At 34.5% G+C, this 18,840-nt stretch overlaps 1 long non-coding RNA gene across 1 annotated transcript; it reads left to right on the plus strand.

Annotated features, from left to right (window-relative positions):
* Positions 1-14,101: 14,101 nt before the first annotated feature.
* Positions 14,102-16,185, plus strand: LOC120069061. The gene is made up of 3 exons (XR_005479431.1): positions 14,102-14,248; positions 15,293-15,344; positions 15,995-16,185. It is a non-coding gene; the product is annotated as an uncharacterized LOC120069061 (long non-coding RNA).
* The last annotated feature ends 2,655 nt before the right edge of the window (positions 16,186-18,840 follow it).

The raw sequence follows: 18,840 nt of genomic DNA on the forward strand, positions 1-18,840 counted from the left end.
TGTTGCTAAGGTCAAGGTTTGCCACAAGCCATAGTTACACTTCCGGGGTTTTACAGTTATTGTTGTAAACTTTGTTGTTAAGTCTTGGAGTTGTATAAACTTTACATTGTTGTAATAAAATGGGCGTACTTAATCAACTGTTGTCAATCTTCTTGACTTAAAGTTTATTGAGAGTAAAGAGGTTCAGTTGGGTAGTAGGTATCACAAAAGGGTGGTATCTCGGTCCCTCACCCCTCTCCTCGGGCTCAAGAGTGCGAGCTCGAGGTGGGGTGTGACAGACACCCCCACTCCACATGTCCCAACATGAACGAATTAGGATCACTTCGTCTATACCACTTTACAACTCTTTGTAACAACTATAGAGTAGGCCACATGGAACCTTATTCATATACTATAGATCATTTTGACTATTTATCGAACCTGATCCACCTTTATGTATTCACATAAAGTTCAAGTACTCATCCAATAGTTAAGGGACTTTCAGGTTTATTGGATTTCTCATAAGCAATACATTTATTCAATAACACCTTATTATACTTTCAGAATAAGTTCCAATATTTACATACCACGAGTTTTAGGACATAAAACCCAACAAACTCCTACTTGGACTAAAACTCCAGTGGTAACCTATATATCTAAGACTGAGCTTTTGAGTTTTATAGAGAAATACAATAAACTAGGGCATCCCATACCCATGGTTTACCATTTGGTATCACTATACCTGATATTTCTCCCACTTGCCCTAGATTATTAATCCGGTATTCCTAGTCGTACTAGATGATTCTCAAACATTGTAGTCAAAAGAATCATTGTAAAATGTTAGTATACAATAGGCTTTTGAATAAACTATATAGGATTGCATCTCAATGTTAGCCAGGAAGCACACTTTCCTCCCACTACATTAAGGTACTCTCAACTCTTTGAGTAAGATGCATCTTACCTACCTTAACAACTCTTTGTTAATAGCTAGATCTAGAAATCTTTAAACTTTCTATACATTGATCTAGTCGTTTTTAAATATCTAAATATTTGCAAATGGCTTTAAACAATTTGATTTTTAATGGAAATTGCTATAACAAACATAATTTTTTAAAATGAATATTTCATTTATCACAAAAATATATATAATTTTTCTTTTTTAAACAAGATTTACAAAAGCAATGAAAACAAGTAGCAACTTCTCCCACTGAATAAGCTGAGCAAGCGGTCCAAGGGACTAGTTAGTCTGTTTACCTTTCTCTGCTTTTTTCTTGACAAGATACTAGGGACAGTTTCTCGTCCAGTGCCCTTCTTCATTGCAGTGGAAATATTTTCCTTTATCTGCAGCGTTATCCTTGCCTTTCTTTCTAGCAGGTTTCTTCTTCCCTTTCCCTTTGCCCTTCTTCATAGGAATACTCTTATTCTTTGAAGAGGAGCCAACATTAGGATTGGAGGACGTTCCTCTCTTTTCGATAGTAGTAACATTTAATTTTGACTCCAGACCCTTTGTTCTCAACATTTTCTGGTAAGGTTGTAGCTCATTTAGTAGAGTAGTTAAGCTGTAATCAATTTTATTCATCAATGCATTCGTACAGAATTGCAAAAAACTCCTCGGAAGAGATTCGAGAATAAAACCAACTTGACTTCTCTCGTCCACGACAACACCGTTTACTTCTTCCACATTAAAGTGGACCATCATGTCCATGACATGTTCACAAACATTGGTCCCCTCTTTCATGTGACTATTGTAAATGTACTTAATGGCATCATGCCTCATGGTGAAGGACAATCCAAACATCCCTCGTAGAGATTCCATAATCTATTTGGCAGTATTCATATCCTCATGTTTCTTTGCCAACACATCAGATAAGTTGGCAAGGATATAAGCACGGGCTTTATCATTAGCCCTGACCCATCCGTCATATGTATCCCAAATAGTTTGGGTTGTATTAGAGTTAGGAATGGGAGGACAATCCTCCGTTAAGACAAACCGCAAATCGTCTATCACAAGTATCGTGTTCAAATTTGATTTCCAAGTCATGTAGTTATCCCCGATGATTTTATCCGATGCCAACAATTGTATTATTGTACTTGTCATTCTAAAATTATAAACAAATTCTAAAAGTGAATTGCTTTTAAATCCATTCAAATTTTAGCAATTCCAATAATGTACCCAAGATTATTATTTTGCAATGATACTACATCAAGACATTCTTGACTAAATACTATCTCCAGAATAACTCACATTCCGATAGTCACTTAGGTACCGCTTTTGGTCATAAATTATTAACACTTAGTAATTCTGTAAGTGTAGACTCGCCATTTTTAGATCTTACAAAACGGTATGAGTATGCCTCTGAAATAGAAGACAATACCCAAGATAGAATTATAAGACCCTATTCATTTTACTAAAGCCTAGGTTATTCCGAATCCTATGGGGATAGCCATCATTAAACAACTAGTAAAGGGTAGCTTAAAGCTAACCAACAGGCGTAACATAGGAATCTCACGGTTCAGACTAATGGAGAAAACCATAGGATATGTTGACACATTTCCTTCACCCATTTACTATGAATTACTTCCTCCGTTTACCTTGGTATTGACGAATACATCCGCTTTCTGTATGGAGGTCACTCCCAGGGTGACACAAAGCGTCATATGAATCTCATGGTGTAAACTATGTGGAAATGTGGCAGTTTAAATCGTAAACTTGATTTCTATTCGAACAACTTCCCCTTATTCACCAGAATCTAAATTTTAGCTAAAAAAATACTTTCTGTATGGAGGTCACTCCTAGGGTGACACGAAGTACCGCTTAAATCCAGACTGTGAACTCTTAGAGATGTGGGAGCTAAGAATAACGTATCGAATATGTTATTAATCTCGCACTGAAGTTTTCTAATAACTCTATCATATAAAAGTTGTTGACTACCACTGAAGTGTTCTAATTTTTGGGTAAATTTATACTTAGGCTCTTTTACGGCTAATAAAAACAACCCTAAGTCTATGTTATCCAAATATAACACTTACAAATGGACTTGAACCTATGATGTCTAGGTGATAAACCCTTTTTATTACCTCACATCGCTCACGAATTCTCATAAAACCAGTTACCAACACTCAATAATTTGGCCATAATCAAACGGTAGGAGGTGTTCCGTAGACCGTCAACTTAAATACCCCCAGTCTTCGACAGGATTATATACCGTTTGAGTTTGTAACTCTAGTTTTACAAGTTTCACGACCTATTTTAACTATTAAAATAAGTGGTTCACCTACGTGAGCATGCAACTGTTCTATGTTATGGATTTTAAATGTCTATCTCAATTTTGTAACACAAATAAAAAATTAGACATGATAAACATCCACAACATACATAAAGGCATTCAATATCCAATATAACACCTATATTAAATACAAGAAACCCTAACATGCATACTATATATTATAAAAAATTATAACATACTTTCAATGCATGTTGCATGCTTCCTACGATGGGATTTTAAATCTACATGGCACATTATATGGACATACAAGATTTATTTAATTATAACATACATCCAATGCATAAATAATTAAACACAGACTAATATGGTTTTAATTTTGGAAAAAAAAAGCAAACAAAAGCCTAACCATTACAAAAACTGCATCAACACCGCTCGAACCAGACTCGAACAGTCTGAACTGAACCAGTAGAGTCTAGACCAAACTAGCCAAAAACCATTCGAGGCTGAACTGGAACGGACCTGAAGAAACCAGTCGAACCAACTACTCTACTCTCGCTCAAAATCTCGCTAAGGCTAATTGTTTAGCATCGACGACCATCGTCATGCGTTTGCCTGATCGTTTACTATCTGCGTGATCATTTAGCAACTATCGCATAACTCTTGATCAAACTACATGATCATGTAGTGTCTGCATTCTATTGCATAGTGTCATTGTCTAGTGCCAAAGGACGCTACACGATCGCTTAGTGTCCAACACTATCGTGCAGCTCCACCATTTAGTGCCAGACATTTCTACACATCGCTTAATGCCATTGTCTAGCACTGCGTCTTGATTGTTTACCGCGCGCACAAGGTAAGCGATCACTTAGTGCTATCGCATAGCCCTCGATGCATCGCCCAGCTGTCGCACATAGGTAAACGATCACTTAATGCTATCACTTAGCAGTTCAACGCATCACTTAGCTACCACATAGAGGTAAACGATTGCTTAGCTCCCACCCGAAGCTACATGATTGTGTAGTGCCATCGTACAACAATACAACGCATCGCTTAGCCCTCCAAGGTACATGATCATCTAGCGCACAACACCTCAACGATCAACGCTCAAAGCTACACGATCATTTAGATTTTCTTAATATCGTCTAACATATTGAGCTAAATTATCGTTTAGCTATTGAAGCTCAACAACGATATGAACAGAGGCTGAGCGTCTGGCATCTACAACTCAGCCTCTTAGCTTGTTTCAACGAATTACAGCTTAATTTCAACTCTAATGACTCCAAATAAATTACAAACACTTGAAAAGACATATAAGTCATTAAGCAAGAGCCAATTACAAATTTAAACGAGAAATTAAAGAGAAAATAAAGGCCAAAACTCTGAAAACTATATCAGTACAGCAGTTTCATATTTCTCATATAAAACACCCACCAAACTAAAATTATACCGAATTGAATGCTTATATGATCCTCTGATACCAATTGTTGGGATGGTAGCAGCACGCAACAAAAGCGACGAGGATCGATAAGCACTCTAATTGATTAAATTTGGCAGAAACGAAAACATACTCAAATAGAATTTAATGGGTTTCAAGACATACCTTTGAAGAACCGTTGAAATCTTGATTTCTAGCTGCTAAATCCTCCAAATCTTTGTGCAGACCACCACAAGATCTTCCCTACTATTCTCTTGCTGCTCTAGATTTATTTGTGGGACTCAAAATAAGCTGGAATCAAATGGAACTTAGAGAATACTCACTGCAACAGCCCAATGAAGAACACCCTCTTCTCATGAATTTCCAGCTAAAATTCTTTTGGTTTCCTTGCTCCAAAATCACTCCAATCTCTTCAATATATTGCAGACTATCATGCAATGAGATTTGCTGCATGGGATGCAGCTCATGTTTGGAGTTATTGAAGCTTGAAGATAATAGGTTGTTTGTGAGCTACTTTGAAGATGAAGTTGAAAAATCACATTTTTCTTTTTGTGTAATTTCTTTTTCCAAAATCCAATTTTGATTTTAAAATCACATTTGATTTCTAAAATCAATATTTATTAATTCTACAAATTAATTTTCTAATAAAATTAATAAATAATTATTTAAACAATTTAAATAATACTAATTAATTTAATATCCAATATTAAAATAATTTTACAAAAATCCATCTTCATATATTTAAATCATTTCTAAATATATATTCTCCAATTCTGCTTGATCCTAATTTGAACGTTTCAAATTAATTTATCACGCTACTCTAGAGCTAATCCATTTTCGAGCTAGTAGGGGGACCTCGTGGACCTACAGATCATAGGCTTCAACGATCCGAGATTAATCGGCTAAACTCATTAGACCGATTTAACGCCCATTCGATAACTAATGGGTCACTCCACTGAAGTTCATAGTTGAACTTCCCTCACTGTAGATATATTATGTCCACTCGATATAACCATAATTAGTAAGTCAACCCTTCACATGTTGTTCGTAATAACAGCTGGGTCAAATCTCTGTTTTACCACCGAAATTACCTCTTTTTCTTTAAGTTCCAACTAATCCCCTAATGAACAATTGTTTTGTGATCCAATCAAAAAAACCGAGTCCCTCTCAGGACAATGAGAGAGTTGGGGCGCAAGTTCAAGACCCAGATGAGGACTTAAGGGAACAACCTCTCTACTATCCCTAATAATGGGTAAAACTGAATTCCATCTTGCACCTTATGTCCCCAGCTATCTATCGAGTCTTACCCATGAAATGGGTGGTTTATTGAGTCAGCACTATTGAGCCAACCCTCACCTATTTAAATCTAAGGATAATTTCAAATAAACAGGAGTTCATAGTTAGCTCAAGATTAAGGTCAAGTTACCTGGGTCATTGCTTTAAAATAATCAGTCTTAAATAGTAAACAGTGTTATAAAGTAAGAGTGACTAATTTTGTGGTTTATCTTGTACAAACCCTTTTACACTAGGAAATCCCACTTCTCACATCCCAACATGAACGAATTAGGGTCACTTTGTTTGTAGCACTTTACCACTCTTTGTAACAACTACAGAGCAGACCACATCCAATAGTATTACCAGAATAAGGTACCCAATCTTATTCATATCCTATAGATAATTTTGACTATTTACTCGAACCTGATCCACCTTTATGTCTCCACATAAAGTTCAAGTACTCATTCAATAGTCAAGAGACTTTTAGGTTTATTGGATTTCTCATAAGCAATACATCTATTCAATAACACCTTATTAAACTTTCAGAATAAGTTCCATTATTTACATACCATGAGTTTTGGGACATAAAACCCAACAAACTCCCACTTGGACTAAAACTCTAGTGATAACCTATATATCTGATATATAAGATCGAGTTTCTAAGTTTTATAAAGAAATACAATGAACTAGGGTGTCCCATACCCATGGTTTACCAATTAGTATCTCTATACCTGATATTTCTCCCACTTGTCCTAGATTATTAATCCAATATTCCTAGTCCTACTAGATGATTCTCAAACATTGTAGCCGAGAGAATCATTATAAACATGTTAGTATACAATAGGCTTTTGAATAAACTATATAGGATTGCATCTCAATAATGGCCAGAAAGCACACTTTCCTCCCACTACATTGAGGTACTCTCAACTCTTTGAGTAAGATGCATGTGACCTACCTTAACAACTCCTTGTTAACAGTCAGATCTGGAAATCTTTAAGCATTCTATACTTTGATCTAGCTGTTTTTAAATATTTGAATATTTGCAAATGGCATTTAACAATTTCATTTTTAACAGAAGTTGCTAAAAAAAACACATAATTTTTTAAAATGAACATTTCATTTATCACAAAAATATATACAATTTGTTCTTTTTCACAAGATTTACAAAAGCAATAAAAACAAGTAGCAATTTCTACCACTAGATGAGTTGAGCAAACGGTCCCAGGGACTAGTTAGCCTATTTATCTTGCTCTACTCTCTTCTTGGCAAGATACTGAGGGTAGTTTCTCCTTCAGTTCTCTTCTTCGTTGTAGTGGAAACATTTCCCTTTATCTGCAACGTTATCCGTTCCTTTCTTTCCAACAAGTTTCTTCTTCCCTTTCCCTTTGCCCTTCTTCACAGGAATACTCTTATTCTTTGAAGAGGAGGCAGCATTAGGCTTGGAGGATGTTCTTCTCTTCTCGGCAGTAGTAACATTTACTTATGACTCCATACCCTTTGTTCTCAATATTGTCTGGTAAGACTGTAGCTTATTCAATAGAGTAGTCAAGCTGTATTCTATTTTATTCATCGATGCATCTGTACAGATGATAACAAGTAGAAATACAAGTTATTTATACTGTTTTATTTAGATATTGTAGCTAAAAGAAAGAAAAGTTGCATCGATAGTATACAAATTGGCTAAGAAATGCGAAAATTATGAAATGTCGTCAATACACCCACTAACACCATTGTGATGGTAGAATAGAATGTTTCAGTTTCTGTTTTGCAGGAAATCAGTCACCGCATGCATTCGAGACTCAAAGATAAAATAAACAATGCTCTACGTCGCATTGCACCCATCAATAAAAAACGAAGAGATAATCAACGCAATGACGGCACATGCGACAATCGATCAAGAGCTCTAGCAATCGATGCAATTTCAACCGCATGCGGTAATAAAAAAAAACACCTCATGTGGCGATGGATCGAAGATGTAAAAAGGAACGCATTTGCGGACGATTCTGACAAGTGTACACTTTCAGTTGTGCATTTTTAACGGGTTGATTGCATAATAGTAGGAATTTCTCATTTCGCCATTTCACGAACTACCATAACTATATAATGGGAACCACAGAGTCAAAGAGCGAAGCCTCGCCTATAAATAGCATTTGCAAATTCACTGGAAAAATATACATGTATACATAGAGACGTGTATATACTGATTTTGAGAGAGAGTCTGGTCTGAAGCGACTTACAGAGTAGATCCGGGCGAACCACAAGACAAGGCCGAGAGGTGAGTCTCCGAGCAGAGAATCCTTCCAATTCCCATAACTGAAGCTCTGTGCGAAGGTCAATTCTACCGGGAAAGCAAGCTTGAGAAGGAAGCTTTCCTCTCCACCACTTCCACACACCGACAAGCACTATCTTCATTCGGAATCTGTGTCAAGACGTTGACATTCTTTCTGTATTTGTTTATAATCTCTATTTCATCATCTGTATTCATCTTCTCTAATCTTTCATTCACAACATGTATTAAACGCTTAATTTTAGAATTAAATGTTATGATAGTCACCATTGTCATCTCTCTATCTCTTCCGGTACATCCATAATCCATTTTCTCCATGATGTGTTCCTAATCCCATAGGTAAATAGCAAGAATTAAGCGAGTGAGTTAATTTGTGTTAAGGAAATAATTAAGTTTAGCTAAAGTATGCTCGACAGCATCTTCACCCGTCAGAGCAAAAGTGAAGATGTTATTCCGCCTATCGAGAAAGGTTTGGAAGAATGTGTTAACTAAAGCAAGAAGTATTTCTAGAGATGGAAACAACCTTGCGTTCATCACGTTCATCCCTGTTTCACCATAGTGATATGGGAACACGGCCGATCACCAAGAGGTGTATGCTAAGAGAAAGTAGAACCTTAGTTGCATCTTTAACGCAATTAACAAACTTGCGATGTTTTACTATTTACTCTTTCTCCTTCTACTTCATTCATGAAAACTTGCCATCGCATACATCGATTCTTTATACAACTTCACAGTCAGTCTCGACCTCAGTATCATGTATCATGTATCTTGTATCTTGTATCATATTAGTCTAGGATTTTATTTTATCAACGCAATTTTATTTCATCGCAATTTATATTCCTGTAACCACCATTCTTTATTCATTGTATCATATTAGTGGAATTTCCTAATGTTTTGAGCGAATGAATATGAAATTGCTTTTTCTTTTTTTAGGGTATGTAAAAAAAATAAGAAATCTTTTGTTTACTCAATTAAAAAATAGAAAATGGTACCTTTTTTGTTCAAAGAATAAAAATAAATACACGGGTTGATGGTTTATATGCCTCTCCTGGCTCCTCTTGGCCATTTCTAGCAAGATTTGCCACTTTCCAGCAAGTTTCAGCGCAAAACTAGCGAGATTTTCATCCTTAGCGAGATCCACCTCTTTCTTATCTCACTTATTTTCTTTTCTCGCTCTCGCTTTCGCTCATTATGGTGAGCTGCTTGCTTATTTTTCCCAAGCAGCTGCCTGTTTACGCACCGATTCCCTGTTTCAACTTCAAAAATTTAAGAAACGTTCTTCTACAAACTTGTTTAGAATTGAGTTAAATTTCTTACTTTAAATTCTCAGCTCCAAATTACTTGTAATTTGGCTTGGAGCTTCCAATCCTCACTCCGAGCCCTGATTAATCCGAGAATTTACCCCTTCTGCAAATTCTTCACTTTTTGTTCTTCTCCCCATGAGATCTTTCTCTTTCAATAGGTTCTCCCATCTTTCAAATGGGACCAATCTCACTTAATTTGCTCAAGTCGTTCGTGAAAATCGAGCTTCTGAAGTTCCTCTTCCTTTTATACTTCCTACCGCCTCCCATGTTCATTGGTCAAACCGCTACCTCATCCAGCACCTAGTGCTTCCGACCAATTCCAATTACTGAGTTTCTTCAATTAATTTGTTTTTCCTTCTCTTCCTTCGTAACCCTCATTAGGCCTTCACCTCATAGCATAACTTTAGCATGCATCGAGTTTCAACGCCTTGTGCACATCGCATACTCCATCTTCTAGCACCCAGCGCCAACGTCTAACGCCCAACACCTATCGTCTAGCGCCCAACGTGTATTGTATAGCACTTGCCGTGCAACTCATCGTCTAGCGCCCAGCACCTATCATCTAGCGCACAACGCCTATCATCTAGCGCTCAATGTCTATCGTCTAGCACTTGTCGTGCACCTCATCGTCCAGCTCCCAGCACCTATCGTCTAGCGCCTAACGTCTATCATCTAGCACTTTACCGCACGATCGCCTACCACATCGCTTAGCTCTGTGCATTTGCCTACCACCTCATCGTTTTTAGCTTTTGAAATTCACTTTATAAATACCTTTTCATCACATTTTGGTGCATGCATATTCTTCAATATTTAAAGCAAGAAATCATAACAAACTAATATTTATTTCCTTACACATAAAAACTTTTTCATTGTATTTTGGTGCATGTATATTCTTATATATTTAAATAAAGAAAATCAAACTAATATTTATTTCCTTACATATAAATACTTGCATGTTCTTAGTTATATATGACATGCAAGAATAGCATAGCAATAATGATCTTACATATAGATAAGATACACGCACAAGCCTAGTTATATAAATTAAAATAGGGAAAAATATCTTTTTAGTCTCATAGTTTTAAAGAATATGTGCATTTGGTCTTTGTGGTCTCAATTCGCCCATTTTAGTCTCTCAGTTTTACAAAATAGGTTTAAAAGGTCTTATTCTCTTTTTCTAAACTAATTAGATATTTTTATATTCTTTTCAATTTTATTATGACATTTATAAATAAAAAAATATATATTTTCTCTTTTATCTCTCTTCTCATCCACTCTCCACTCTTCTCTCTCCTCCCCTCCCCTTCTTCCATCATGGTTCCCAACTTCCTAGTTCCATCTCTTTTCTCCCTTCTCCAATAGATACATTCCCTTTGGCCTCTCATTTTCTTTTATTCTTCGAACCTTCTAAACATTCATGAGGTAGACCATGTTGTCAAGTAGTTTTAAGTTTCATGAGAATATTTGTTCCCTTATTAATTATTTCAACAAGTTACTGATCATTTGAGCTATCAGATTTGTACTATATAGTTTTAAAATAAGCAATTCTTGATACAAATGTAGATCACAAAATTGTACAAACTCTTTGAAATATTCATATAAAAACTTTCGATTTTATTTTTTTGTTCATGCCAATGGTACAAAATAAAAAACAAGTTCTTGTCACGTTGTTATTTTCGAATTCAATCGTGGTGGTTCGCGAGATCTCTAAAATTCCTTTCTTCTTGATCGACTTCTTGAAATAAACGCTCTACTATTGAAGAAAATGGATCAGTAAAGAGGGAAGAATGGTGAAGGGAAGGGAAGAGCGAGAGAAAGAGAGAAGAATCATGGAGAGGGAAGGAGAGAGAAGAATGAGAAAGATGAGTGAATAGGAAGTGAGGAGAGAGAAAATATATTTTTATTTCAAAATTTCAAAATTTAAAAGAACGTAAAAAAAAAATATCCAATTAATTTAGAAAACGAGAAAAATAATCTTTCCAACATATTTTCTAAAACTAAGGGACTAAAATGGCCAAATTGAAACCTTAAAGACCAAATGCAAATATTCTTGAAAACTTACTTACTAAAAAGATGTTTTTCCCATTAAAATATTTTGAATTGATAATATACTATTGATTATTGATGAAAAAATAGATCTCTTTCATTTTTTATTCGAAAACAATGATTGGAAATTAAGAAGTTATGAAAAGCTAAAATGTAGTATGTATTTTTTTTTCTTAGTATGTGATTAGCAATTCAAAATCTTAGTCTCACTTTTTGAATTTTATAAAATTATTTTTCGGTTGCTTAAATTTTTTGAGGGTTTGGATTTGTCTATGTTTTTATAAGTTGAGTGAATTCATTTAATTTGATAACTAAAAGCAAAAACGATAGTCATAAAAAAACTTATAATCAAATATAAATTTTTTTCATTTATCACAATTAAATTTCGAAGAAAAATCTTTCTTCTCGCCATTAGATATATTTGTTGAAATATATATAATATGTATGCATGATGTGTGTATGTATATGTATATATAATAGATGCGGAGGTAGCAGATGATTATTATGTTTGTATAGTATTCATACATATTTAAAGTATGAAAGTAGAGCAAAATAGAGCATCTCTTTCATTCTAAACAAAATCATGCATATTATTCTTCTATATATATAACTTCCTCAACTTGGTAAAAATTCTCTGCTCAAACTTATCCAAACATCTTACATTTCACAATGACACATAACTACATATATCTCTAAAAGTTGGGTCTTATCTGAAACTCTTTCATCTGAATTCAAACTCAAACTTTTTCTTGAGAAAAATTTTAAACACTTCTACCGATAGCTTTAGGAGTAGATGATAGAACTAAATGCGGATCGTTGTGTCCTGGAGGAACCCACTAGCTTTAAAGCTTAAATGATGCAACCCCAATGGTAAATTGTAAGAAATTAGTTGCTCCCGAAGATTTACACAACACTTAATCCCTGACGTGCGCTCGATGGAGAAAGGATTTAATTTTGATGAAAAATAGCTGAAAATTAGTAACATGAAAATTAAAGAGGATGAAGAAGATGAAGAATTAGGGTTTCTGTGCTCTATCTTCTCATAACCAAATTAGAGAGATTCAAAAATGAGAATTAATTCCATGAATTATTGTTCGAAATCGCCTAAATAATCAAAACATTTTTAGAAATTCATTTTGAAAATGGTTACAAAACAATAAACTTTTTCATAAAAAAAAATAAAGAGTAATGTATTAAAAAGTTATTTCTTTTTACCCGCAAGCATGGTTACTCGAGCCATAACTTGGAGTAACCAATAAAATTGTAAGATACAAGTAATAAAAAAATCCTAAATTTTGTCTTTCGTTTAAGAATATACCCTTATTCTTGAAAAATTGTAGCGGTATATTTACTTTTAAAAATGTTTTAAAAACTATTATTCGGGTAGAAATTTTTAAGAATGGAAAAAAAATTAGATCCCAAGGTAGTGTAAAAACTATGGAGAACCATAATACGAATGGAACACTAATACGTGGTTCCAAGTCACTATCTCAATCATTTAAAGTCATTACAACACGGTCGTTCCAACTCCCAATTTTCATCCAACACTTCAAAAGATTTGTACCCCAATGGATATATTTTTCGTGTTTATTGAGAAATAAATTACCTATACAAGAATATGATTGCATTAGAATCATCGTTCAATTAAATAGATGAAAATCATCCATTAATTTGACTATACTAGAATTTAGGAAGAACTCTTCACCTAAAAAGAAGAGAAAATATTACATTTTATCACATATGTCATAGGTTAGACTTTTAATAAAGGATGTTTTTTCAAAGAAAAAAATCAAACATATTTTTTCTTATGATTGAATCTTGAACTCCCAAAGATTTTGATCTCTCACCTTAATAATTCTATAAAATAGGACTCTAAAATATTTCTAGATTCCTCTCTAGGAAATTTTCGGTAGGAAATTTTAAGGAAAACGTGCATGAAAACAAACTTCTAAGAAAAAGGATTAAATTTTTTCTTAAACAACCCTTATCAGGAAAACATTTTACAGATTTGAAATAAACTTGAAAATGTTGAACTTATTAGAGAAATACTACTAAAACAAAGCAAAATCGATGTAATAGGTAAAGTTACATTGACAAAATATAAAACTTAATAAGATAATTAAAATTTTAAACTCCAACTTTTAAATTCCTTAATGTATGTGTTCACAATTTACAATATTACTTATTGTTTTAAAAGCATGTTGACTAAGGTATGTTTATTTGTTTCAATAAAAAGGAGTATGTAAATATGCAATTAAAAGAAAATTTTCTAGATGATAAAAGAAAAGAGATGAAACTTGGTTAAGTAATGAGAATAATAGAGTGATTAAGTATGAATTAAATGTGGAATTGGGAGAAAAGTATTTAATATTTCTTTATATATAAATTAAAAGGAATTATTTGTTAAAGTATTAACAAAAGAGGATAATTTAACCCTATAGAGTGGGGTAATCAATTTAAAGTAGCTGCTGGCAAAATTTTTAAGGAGAATAACAAGATGCTGGCGGTGCATATAAGGTAGCAGATTGTGAAGATCGTTGTTCAAAAATTCATCGTGAAAGTTTCCAATTTATTTCATAAATTCATAGAAAATTGAGTCAAGAAGACGACCTAGGGCTGCCGGAGTGAATCTCAATCGGAAATATGGTGAAAAATGGAAAAGACTTGAAGTTGGTCTGAATTTGGGCAGTTTCGAGTAAGTTGTGGTTTTTTGACGACTTTGAGCTGTAGACAAGAAATTAGAAGTTGAAATTTTGGGGTTTGCACGAAAAGAAGTTTATTAACAGTTTTCATGAAGGATGTTCATGCAAATTATGGATGAAAATTGATGAATTTGTAGGTAAATAGAGGCTATATGGGAATTCAGTTAAAGCAGAGTAGGGGTAGTTTTGATAGCTTATTTTGAAGTATTCGAGGTACTTTAAAGCTGGAAATCCTCAGGTCAGTAAATTAAAAAGTTGTCTATGAGTTTAATGCAAGAAATTTGATGGAATTTGGTCTAGAAATTGATGAATTAAGGGTCGAAAGCTATAAATGCTTTGGTCATGTATAGTTCTATACTCGTGGAGAATTTGAAGAATTTCTCTCAAACCAGATCATCAATTAGGATATTTTCTTCCTGAAGCTTGAAGATAATTGAATAAGAAGAACTTCAAGGGCTACTTAAGGAGAACGAATTTGGAAAAGCCATCAATTTTGAGGAAATTAGTGGATTTGCACAAAATTTCGCTGAAATAGAGTAGTCGGGGTTCAATCGAAATTTTTAGCTATTGGGTAATTTGTGAACTCTAACTTATTGGGTATTTTAGTTTAGAGGTAGTTAATTAGTTCTGTAGAATAAATTTGAGTGGTTTTGGGGTTGAATTGGATGAAATCGAAGCTTAAAATCTTGAAAGAAACTGTCGAAAAACAGAACAACTTGCAGAAAATTGGTGGTCTTGGAAGAAGATGATATGTGTTATATTTTGCCCGTCATCAAAATCCTTTTTTTTTTTTTTTTTTTGAGATTTAATGTCGTTTAAATAATTTGGAGCAATATGTTTAAGAATATCTTTGCACTGAAGGGAGAGTTAAGGTTTTTTTTTTAATTTGTTTGAATAATTTAAAGGCTATGGATGCTTAAACCCTAAAATTTGGCCATTTTGGGGATTATTTGGGGGTTAAAAGAATTATGGTTAAATGATAGTTGTTTATGCAGTGTTTGGACTAGATAACCATAAGTGAATAATGTGATTTTCAGGCCATGTTCAATTAGGAGAGGCTTATAAATCCGAAGGATCGATCCGGAAATTGTGAGTAACAAAACTAAGTGTTTTTCAAATGTTTTAGCAAGCACATATCTACTTAAAAGTTTAGAATCATGTTTGCCTCATTTTATTGTATTCTTAAGTAGTTTCCAAGCAAACTAATCTTTCAAAGAGCTTATTAATGCATAATCATTTTAAAAAGTTTATGAAAGCATGATTCTAGTATTTTCACACTTTATGTTTTAAAAGCATGTGTTAGAAATTCATGATCACATGATAGAAAAGTTAAGCACATGTTTTATTTATTCATGCTTTTAAGTATACATGTTTTACTGTATGATTATTTATGATGATTATGTTAAATCCGATACTGAAGGACTTAAGAAGGTATCTGGGTAGTAGTACCTAAGGTATGACGATACTTAGTTATTACCACATGCATGTTGGTAGAGTTGACTTTAGTACTGTTGAGATTAAACCATGCCAACTAAGGATTGACATTGAGGAATTGAGCAAAAGGGTTCTCTCTCAACTAAGGATTACATTTGTTATGTTTTTCAGAGATACTATGTTTTAAAATGTTTTAAGTATGAGTTTTCTTGCAAGTTTTAGTTACAAGCATGATGAATATGTTTTATTACTCACGCACTGGGCGAGTAGCTCATTCTTTCAAATATTTTCCGTTTCCCAAGTAGTGGTCATCTTCCCAGAGGTTAGCTGCCTTGTTGTTCTGCCACTCAAGGACTCGAGTTAACAGTTCAAAGTCTAAATAGAAGTTTTAGGAGTTTATTTTGTAAATGTCTGTACATATGTGTTGCTTATATTAGGGATATTGATGTATATTGCATCCACTGGACTCTGTACCTATTAATATGATGCAGTTATGTGGTTGTTGATCCCTAGTGTTATAAGGTAACTTTTAAAGTTTTATTAGTTTGATGAATGTTATATATGTATTCTAGGGATTTCTAAGCAGGTTAAGAATGTTAGTATTGGGATTGGTTTCCTAATTCTCCCAAAGTCTCGTAGTTTATAAACTGTACACATTATTATGAACAAAATAAGAGTTATTTTATTTGGCATTTACTCATATCTAATAAACAAAATCCATGGTTATTGTATGAAAAATTAAGCATGTATATGAGATATACAAGTAGATCATGCCTTAAGTGATAACCTAAGGATTAAGGAGGGATACCTGATCCTGGTGACACTACGAATACGGTCTGCTTTGTAGAAGTTTGCAAATGTTGTGAACTACTATAGATGGTTGTTCCTGACCATTCATGTGGAGACATACAAGCGGGGGTATCCTATATAAAGAGTTTGTATAAGATGGACCACGAGATGATTAGTCTCTTATATAACGCCGTTGATACTTGAGACTTACATCTCACCTAAACGACCATAGACGACATGACCTCAATCCTGAGTGTTTTGGAAACTGCTTTTGAGGGAGGTCCTTTAATTAGTATGGGTGAGAGTGGCCGGATTGCCAACTCAACATGACTATCTTTTTTGGAATTTGCCTGATGCCTTAACTGATAACCTAAGGATTAAGGAGGGATACCTGATTTTGGTGACACTACGAATACGGTCTGCTTTGTAGAAGTTTGCAAGTGTTGTGAACTACTATAGATGGTTGTTTCTGACCATTCATGTGGAGACATACAAGCGGGGGTATCCTATATAAAGAGTTTGTATAAGACGGACCACAAGATGATTAGTCTCCTTATATAACGCCGTTGATACTTGAGACTTACATCTCACCTAAACGACCATAGATGACATGACCTCAATCCTGAGTGTTTTGGAAATTGCTTTTGAGGGAGGTCATTTAATTAGTATGGGTGAGAGTGGCCGGATTGCCAACTCAACATGACTATCTTTTTTGGAATTTGCCTAATCTAGGAGCTGGGAACTCAGTTACACAAGATGGAATTCACTCTTTCCTCGAAGTAGGGGTAAGTGACAGATTGCTCCCTTAAGGGTCGATTCCGGGTCTTAAACATAATGGCCATAACGGTTATTGGCCCAACTATACTTACGAGTGATCAGTGAAGGGTTATCGCATTGTTGATTGGATGATATGGACAATAAATATATTTGTAGTAAGGAGAGTGCAGTTGTCGGTTTTTAGTGGAGTGCCTGGCAGTTAACGTATGGTGGATCTCGTGACTAAAGAGTTTAGTCAGTTATTCACGTACCATTGGAGCTTCAAGCTACAGGTCCATAAGGTCCCCTTGGTAGCTCAATGGATTCAAGTTGAGAATTAGTTCTTGGTGTTGATTTGAAATGCTCAAATTGACAAGAGGAAATTCGGTTATATATGATATGGTCGATGTGATGTATGAGATATATCAAGTGAAGGATTAATGTAAATGTGATTTACATTAAGTATCATGAAATAGAAAAAGAACTATGGTTTATATGTTTCATGAGATGAAATATTAAAATAGGTTATAAATATAATATGGTAAGTTAGTTATCATATATCGTCTTCTTTTCTGAGAGTAAATTGTTTATTCTGAAGAATGGTAGGGAGATTGATTTTAGTTCATTGGAAAATAACTTGTATGTACTAACGCCATTAGTCATAAAAGCCTTGCTTAATACTGAAATGTTCAGTACAATGACAACTGCAAAAAGACCAAAGGTTTCTCCTAAGAAAAACGCCCATCTTTGGCATCCAAGGTTTGGTCACATCAACTTCAATAGAATTGAGAAGTTGGTGAAATGTGGACTTCTAAAGAGTTTAGAAGAAAACTTCTTGTTGGTGTGTGAATCATGCCTTAAAGGCAAGATGACCAAACAACCTAGAGCCGAGGAAACCTTGGAGCTTATACATTCAGGCCTCTATGGTCCGATGAGTGTTAGAGCTCGAGGTGGGTATGGATAAATATCTCTTTAATAGATCATTATTCAAAATACAGGTATCTATACCTAATGCAACATAAATATGAATCCCTTGAAAGTTCAAGGAGTATAAGGCTGACGTTGAAAACTTGTTAGGTAAGAAGATAAAAAGCCTACGATCTGCTCGTGGTGGAGAGCATATGGACCTCAAATTCTAGAACTATATGACAGAACATGGAATAACATCCCAACTCTTGGCCCCAGGTACATCTCAATAGAATGGTGTATCAGAAAGGAGAAACGGAACCTTGTTGGACATGGTTCGGTCTATGATGAGTTATGTTCATCTTTCAGACTCATTTTGGGGATTTGCAGTGGAGACTGCTTGATACATTTTGAACAACATTTCCTCGAAAAGTATTTCTTAAATACCTTTTGAGTTGTGGAAAGGTCAAAAAGGTAGTTTACGTCATTTATAGAGTTGGGGATGTTCGGCCCACTTGCCAGTGGCTAACCCAAAGAAGTTAGAACCGCGTTCGAAAGTTTGCCTCTTTGTAGGCTACCCCAACGAAACGTGGGGTGGATACTTCTATGATCCAAGTGAGAATAGGGTGTTTGTGTTGACAAACGCTATCTTCTTGGAAGAAGACCACATCAGGGATCATAAACCACCAAGCAAGCTTGT

Source organism: Benincasa hispida, unplaced genomic scaffold (assembly GCF_009727055.1).
Source record: "Benincasa hispida cultivar B227 unplaced genomic scaffold, ASM972705v1 Contig189, whole genome shotgun sequence".
NCBI lineage: Eukaryota > Viridiplantae > Streptophyta > Magnoliopsida > Cucurbitales > Cucurbitaceae > Benincasa > Benincasa hispida.